Genomic DNA, 6,858 nt, shown 5'->3' with positions numbered 1-6,858 from the left:
AATGGCAAGTGCTCTTAACCACCAAGCCATTTTTCTGGCCCTTAGGACATGTCTGCTGTGAATAATTAGTAGTCATAACAATGCCAGTCACAAATCTCACCAAGAACTATACTGGAGAGTGGTTGTGGCAAGAAAGTGCTAAGTGTGTTGGAGGCCACATGGCAAGACTGCTCAGTCTTCACTTTCCACAACAGAAATAATAGATAATGCCTACTTTGGAAAAAATTAGCCAGATCTGAGTAGCTGTCCTGGTGACACACGCCTACTATTCTGCCACTTAGGAGGCAAGAAGACTTGAGCTTAAGGCCACCAGAAATAGACAGTGATGCCCTGTTTAAAACAAAACAAGAAGGAAAGAAAGGAGGGCTAAACGCAAGCAAATATAGCTAGATGTTAATATAAACACTAGGAGAAATATCTAAAAGAGTTGAAGTGGATGCTCTAGAAAATAAAACTAGAGGCTACAAGGCAAGGTAAGCAAGCCTGACACTCACTGGAGGCTTTGGAATACTTGTGGGACTGTAGAGCTCTGCCAGGATTATGTAAATCGCCACTTACCGCTGATTTCCTGGTCCTTTGTGGGTATATTTGCTGACTGTTTGTTGTTTTTGTTTTGAAACACCATCCTAGATTCAGTCAGAGACTTGGGATTCAGCATCCACTTGTGTGGCTCTGGCTTATTACAGTGACAGAAATGGAGCAACCTTCTGAGCAACCCTCCCCTCCCGGAAGTGGTGCTACTGACTGGCTAGCGGGGCTCCTCCAGCACTGGCCTGTGACGCGGGTGGAACTACGGTGGTGGTGGTGGGGGGGGGTCTTTATATTCTGTTCACACAAACGGTTGAGAAGAGAAACTGCGGGAGGGAGCACCGCCGCAGGCTTTCATCACTTAGGGAAAGTTCTGTGTCCCTATAGGGACCTGTTAGCCTTCTGGTTCGCAGAGGCTGCAGTCTCCCTTGTGCTGTTTAACTCTTTCTGGGCAGCCACTAGGGGAGTGGTTCTCAACCTTCCTAATGCTGCGACCCTTCAACACAGGTCCTCATGTCGGGATGACCCCCCTCCCCCAGTCATAAAATTATTTTGTAGTTTTGCTGCTGTTGTGAATCATAATGTAAATAGCTAATACGTGAACCCCTGTGAAAGAGTTACTCCACCTGCAAACGGGTCCATAGGTTGAGAACCAGTGCCCTAGTCTTTACAGCAGACTTAGAACTAATTAGAAATATGCCGGAGGTGGGAGCTGGAAAGATGCAGGCCTGGACTTGGAGTCAATGGGAAGACCCAAGTTTCCATTTACTTCCAATGGTCACGAGCTATTGTTCAAGATACTATTTGAGGCCTTCTCTGCCTGCTACCCCACCATCACCATCAGCTCGGCTCTCTTTTGCTGTCAGGCTAGCTCCGCTGTCCCCAGCCATCACCACGATCATCTACAGGGATATTATCAGCCATGGTCATTAGGACAGAGGGTGCCATTGATGACTCGCTCATTGATGGAAATGCTTCCACTGAAGGCCGGGAGGGTGAAGGTACCCAAAGCACTGGTGTCACCAGTGTTGACATTGTCATGAACCATCATCACTTATAAGAAACCAGCTTCACAAAAGAGGCCCATAAAAAGTACATCAAAGACTACATGAAATCACTCAAAGGCAAACTTCAAGAACAGGAACGGAAAGAGTCGAGCCTTTTATGACTGGAGCTGTGGAGCAAATTAAGCACATTCGGGCTAATTTCAGTAGCTATCAGTTTTTTATTAGTGAAAGCATGAATCCATGTGGTATGGTTGCTCTCCTGGACTACCGTGGAGATGGTATGACTCCATTCATGATTTTCTTTAAAGATGGCTTAGAGATGGAAAAAAATGTTAACAAATTGGATCTATCGCTGTCACTGTAATTGGCTGCTGCTTGCCATCCATACAACACCAGGACTTAGAGCAAATGGGACTGATGTCATCTTGAGCTTTTATTTTGACCATGATTTATTTGGAGTGTAGGCATTGTTTTTTTAAAGAAAAAAAAAAGTCATGTGGGTTGTCTAAAAATAAAATGCATTCAAATTAAAAAAATAAAGAAAGAAAAGAAACTATTTGAGATGTGGCTAGCAGGAGCTTAGTGGCTATTACAGATATTCCTAGCAGCTGCTAGGAAATACTGCCTTGGAGTTCTGTGACCTTTGCACAGGTGACCTTTGCTGAGTGTGGTCCCAGCTAGGCTCTATCTAGGCTTCACTGCTCTCTCCATCTCTCCTGCACCCGAGCGTGCCCAAACTGTAAACTTTCCTTCTCCAAGCTGTTCTTAAAACATTTCCTCAGTGGATCACAACCTCTTTGGGAATTACATATCAGATAACCTGCATATCAGATGTTTATATTACAATTCGTAACAGTAGTGAAATTCAGTTGTGAAGTAGTAACGAAAATAATTTTCTGGTTGAGGGTTAACACGGCATGAGGAAGGCTGTCAGCATCAGGAAGGTTAGGAGCCACTGCCTTCTAGAAACCCCTGGTGATCTTCCTGCATGCATATTGGCAAGAGGCCACCCAGCTCCTCAGCTTTGGATAAAGCCTTAGCCTTTGATGTGTCCTGAGAGAAACCAGATCAATGTAAGAAGCTTTGGTTGGGGTTCCCAGTGGGCACCTCCTAGGGGCGTGCCTTCTTCACAGTGACCAGGGTTGGATGTTGAAGAACAAACCCACTTCTCTTACTTCCTCATTGATTCTGTTCCAAAGGCAGGAACCCTGGTGATAGCTGCCTTCTTCATCTTAACTTGTGCTGCCTCCCTACACCACAGACTCTTGAACCCCTGCTCTGAAGGAGTCAACCCAAGTCTTGGGCTCTCTGGCATATAGCTGGCTGCTAGCTGTCCCTAGACGGCTGTGCTCTGCATTCTGATTGTTCTGAAAGTGCCATGGGGAGATGAGTATGGATGTGCTCCCACCAATGTAAACGCTACCCGCACGCTATTTTCAAACTTTGCACATCTATGAGGTGAGTTATTTACACACAGACAAAATGAGTGCCTGGTGGTGTTATGGTGTTATAGACAAGGTTCTACCATGCCAAAGACTTCACAAATAATATCTAACTTACTACTTTCATTATATATACATATACAGCCATAAAGAAAGGAGGGGGATCTCATGTAGCCCAGCATGACCTTGAACTCCTGCCTCAGTCTCCCCAGGGCTGGGTTATAAGCATGCACTGCCACGCCTGGCATATTCTACTAGTTTGCAAACATTTCTATTAGCAATAAATAATTTTTATCACATTTAAAATCTTCATTGCATTCTATTTTCCTGGTTTTTTTTTCATTTCTGATGAATGCCATTTATTATTATGAAGATTGCTGTAAAACAAAAGATGCTTTCACTATGAGTGTGGCAGGCAGCTTTACGTCAGAGATGAAGAGTAGCAGTTGGAGTTTCAGGTGAGCCCTCTAATTCCTAGGCTTGGTTTTGAGATGTAACAATGAAAGAAACCACTATGCGCAAGGAGAGGAGAGTATGAATCACGGTGTTACAAAGTAACTTCTCAGGTGGGCTGGATTGCTCAGCACTTAGGCAGTCCTTCTACAGAGGACCTGAGTTAGGTTCCCAGCACCCACGTTCAGGGTAGGGAAGCAGACTTGGGAGGTTTACAGCAAAGCTAAACTCCAGTTCCAAGGGACCCCAAACTCTTCTGATCTCTGAGGATGCCTGCATTCACATTCACATATCCATACATACTCATAATTAAAAATAAAATTAGTCTTTTAAAAATAAAAATAGTAAGCTCTTTATCTTTCAGTGTTTTATCTAAATAGTTTATTACATTTATTTATTCTGGCATGTGTGTGTGTGTGTGTGTGTGTGTGTGTGTGTGTGTGTGTGTGTGTGTGGCACGTGTGTGTGTGGCACACATGTGTGCCAGGAGGTGTCAGTTCTTTCCTTCTGCCACCTGGGTCCCAGGGATTAAACTTAGGTCGTTAAGCTTGGCAGCAGGCATGCTAAGCTGCTGGCCATTTTGCCAGCCTATAGCTTATCTTGAATCAAACAACATTCTCTCATCATTTGTTCTAGAAGCTCAAAACAGGGATAGCAGTGTGTCTCTTCTTTCAAAGTCCAGTTATTAACAAAATCTACTAACCTGTCATTTCTCAATCAGTTTTCTCTGTAGACTAGTGGTGGACTGTTCTGATAATGAGCCTACACTCTTAGGAAGACTGTGTATTTCAATTGTGTGGTGACTTGTAATATTAAAATATTTAAAGCTATGTCCTTTTACAGTTTTGGGTAACCACGGTCTTGTCTGATGGAAGAGCACCCGGGTTTCAAAGCCATCTAATTTGTTTTTCTTACTGGTGCCACCCGCGTTTCCGTTTCATCTCTCACCCCATCTGTGGCTGCTAATCCCGAAGAGCACCTTTGCTGCACTGCTACAGTGAAGCCTTAAAGCTGTTAAAACATCAACAAGAATGCGAGCTTGCAGGGCTGTGGACCGTCGAGGCAATCCTCACTCTTGGCGGATGAAGGACATCTCCCTCCGTGCGTACTTGCCTCCTTGGGTCATTCATACAAACATCCTGTCTCCAAGTCCACCATTGAAATCCAGCGCCTGGAACTCCCAGCCAGCCCGCAACATTACAAACTTACAGCCCTGGCATTCTGTCGACTTCTGCAATTGGGATAGCAACATTTTGTTCAGCCATTGGAAGTGTCCTCTTCTGTTACAAAATCAGTCTTTCCCACTTGTATCTGCCCAGTCCCAGTATGCAGGGACAGGCGAAAGGTGAGGTGGTGGCTGTATTGCATGCAGTCACCCTCTGCACTTAGAACTCGAAAGGAAACAGGACAGTATTTAAATATCGCAGTCCAAATGTCCAGCATCCCAGACTTGAAATAATGGAGACACTGTCATCACACAAACGTCCAAAAGAAATGCTGAGTGGAGAGATTGGTTAGAGTGTTCTCAGAAATCTTGGGTTTTACTTCCTCCTAGAAGTCAGGAACAGGATGCTGTGGACTGTCAATGGGTCATTAACTTGACATTCATTGGCCCTTTTGTTGACAGAATTGAGGGGGGTGGGCTTATTCTCCTGCCTACCACGAAGACTCATTTTAGGGGAGGCGTAAAATGCAGGGCAGCTGCTTAGAAACCATGGGCAGCACAGTCCCGAGCCCTGCATTTACCAGCATGGAACAGGGAAGGTGATCCACAACTGTGGGCCCAATAGGCCCTCAAGAGGTTTGAATTGACCCTCAGTCCTGGCGTCTGGAAATCCATCATTCCACATAGACACAGACACCCGAGCTGAATGAGTAATTAGTATGGTTTAGAAAATTCAATTCAACAAGCAGTTATTGAGTGCACTGTGAGCACACAGTGTTCAGGACCAGGTGCTGGCGGAGGGAGGAAACAAGGGTGGGAGAGACTATGCAGTCATCTACGAAATGCTGCTCATTCCCAGAAGTGCTCAGGCCTGGCAGCGAGACAAAGCCTACGTAGGAAATAATGAGAAAATACGAGAGACAGTGTCTGATATTTAAAACCATAGGCTGAATGTAAATCAGACCTGTGGCCTCAGCACGGGCGATGGATCAGACAGGATAGCAAGGAGTCTGTTGGTGAACGATTAACGGGTCCAGGGGGAGCTGAGGAGCCTGCATTGGAACACGATGGGGAAGCACAGACTGGAGGTCCTGATGGGGGTCCCAGGGGAGGGGGAGCCAGGCATGATAAAAGTGTACTCTTATTTTGACAGGGAAGATTTTAGTAACTCTTCCTAGAACTGTGTGTGAGGATGTATGTGTGCATAGGTGTAAGTCTGTGTGTATGTGTAATTTTAAGGCTCCCGCCCCCTTTTTTTTGATCCAGAAACATGTTTTCCACTATCGCTGTAGGAGGCACAGAGGTCGTTGTGCTCACAGACAAGCCCTAGGGAAACCAGAAATGTCAAACACACAGGCCTGTCTCTTCATAGGGAGCTATGTGTAACCTAACCTGTTTTCTATCCAAGAGGCTGGGAGAGGATATGGTTAATAGCTTGGTGACTTTGTACTATCTGTGTCACCAAGCCATAGTGGACTCCCCAGACCCTTACAGTGAGCTTGTCAATCTATAGAATCTATTTTCATGGAGAACACCACACACTGTCGGTCTATAGAACCTAGCTTTATAGAAGATGTCACATGTATTTTACAATGAGTTTTGATGTGGTCATGTCTTAAACTTTATTGTGCACACAGGATTGAGTTATTTATCACCAGGAAAAGTTTCACCAAATTGCACTGCACTGTGCTTAAATATGTATACAATAAAGCACTCTGAGAAAGACACTCTGAGAAGTTTGAACCAACACCAGCTACTAGGTCATATTGAATTGAACTGCCTTCTTGCCTCCCGCCGATCATCTCTACTTTGCTCATGGTAGAGGGCCCCACCTCTCATATTACGACTTTTCCCGTGGAAGATCAATTGCTGGGCTTCTTAATGGGATATTTCCAGAAATGATGAGAGTATCATGAAAATTAATTTAAATCTTCCTGAGGTTGTTAGCTAGCCTGCACACCGAGATATGTGTCAAATATGAATATAAGGAGAGCAAGGAGGGGGTGTAACAGTCTTAAAATGACCTCAGTGTAACCACTCTGTAAAGCAAAATTCTTAGAGTCATTGTTTCCGTTGCCAGGGTTCCTCTGCCCTTCCAGATATGCTGGAGACAAACTTTCCCACTTTTGAAGTTAGGTGGAGTTACATGACTAGCAGTGCTGTGAACCAAAGCGTTGTGAACGGCCTCTGAGAGGAAGTGGTGCAGACTCCTGACTCTGCTCCTCTGCCTCCATCACTGTAGAGCTCACAACAGCAGAGAGAG

The 6,858-nt window shown here is 45.0% G+C and overlaps 1 pseudogene; it reads left to right on the top strand.

The window, feature by feature from the left end:
* The first annotated feature begins 1,450 nt into the window (after positions 1–1,450).
* On the top strand, positions 1,451–1,899 carry LOC110291893 (translationally-controlled tumor protein-like; annotated as a pseudogene).
* Positions 1,900–6,858: the final 4,959 nt, after the last annotated feature.

The sequence above is a fragment of the Mus caroli genome, unplaced genomic scaffold (assembly GCF_978045245.1).
Source record: "Mus caroli unplaced genomic scaffold, Mus_caroli_1 scaffold_3, whole genome shotgun sequence".
Lineage (NCBI taxonomy): Eukaryota > Metazoa > Chordata > Mammalia > Rodentia > Muridae > Mus > Mus caroli.
Note: the sequence above shows the minus strand (reverse complement) of the source record. Positions and strands in the feature narration are given on the sequence as shown.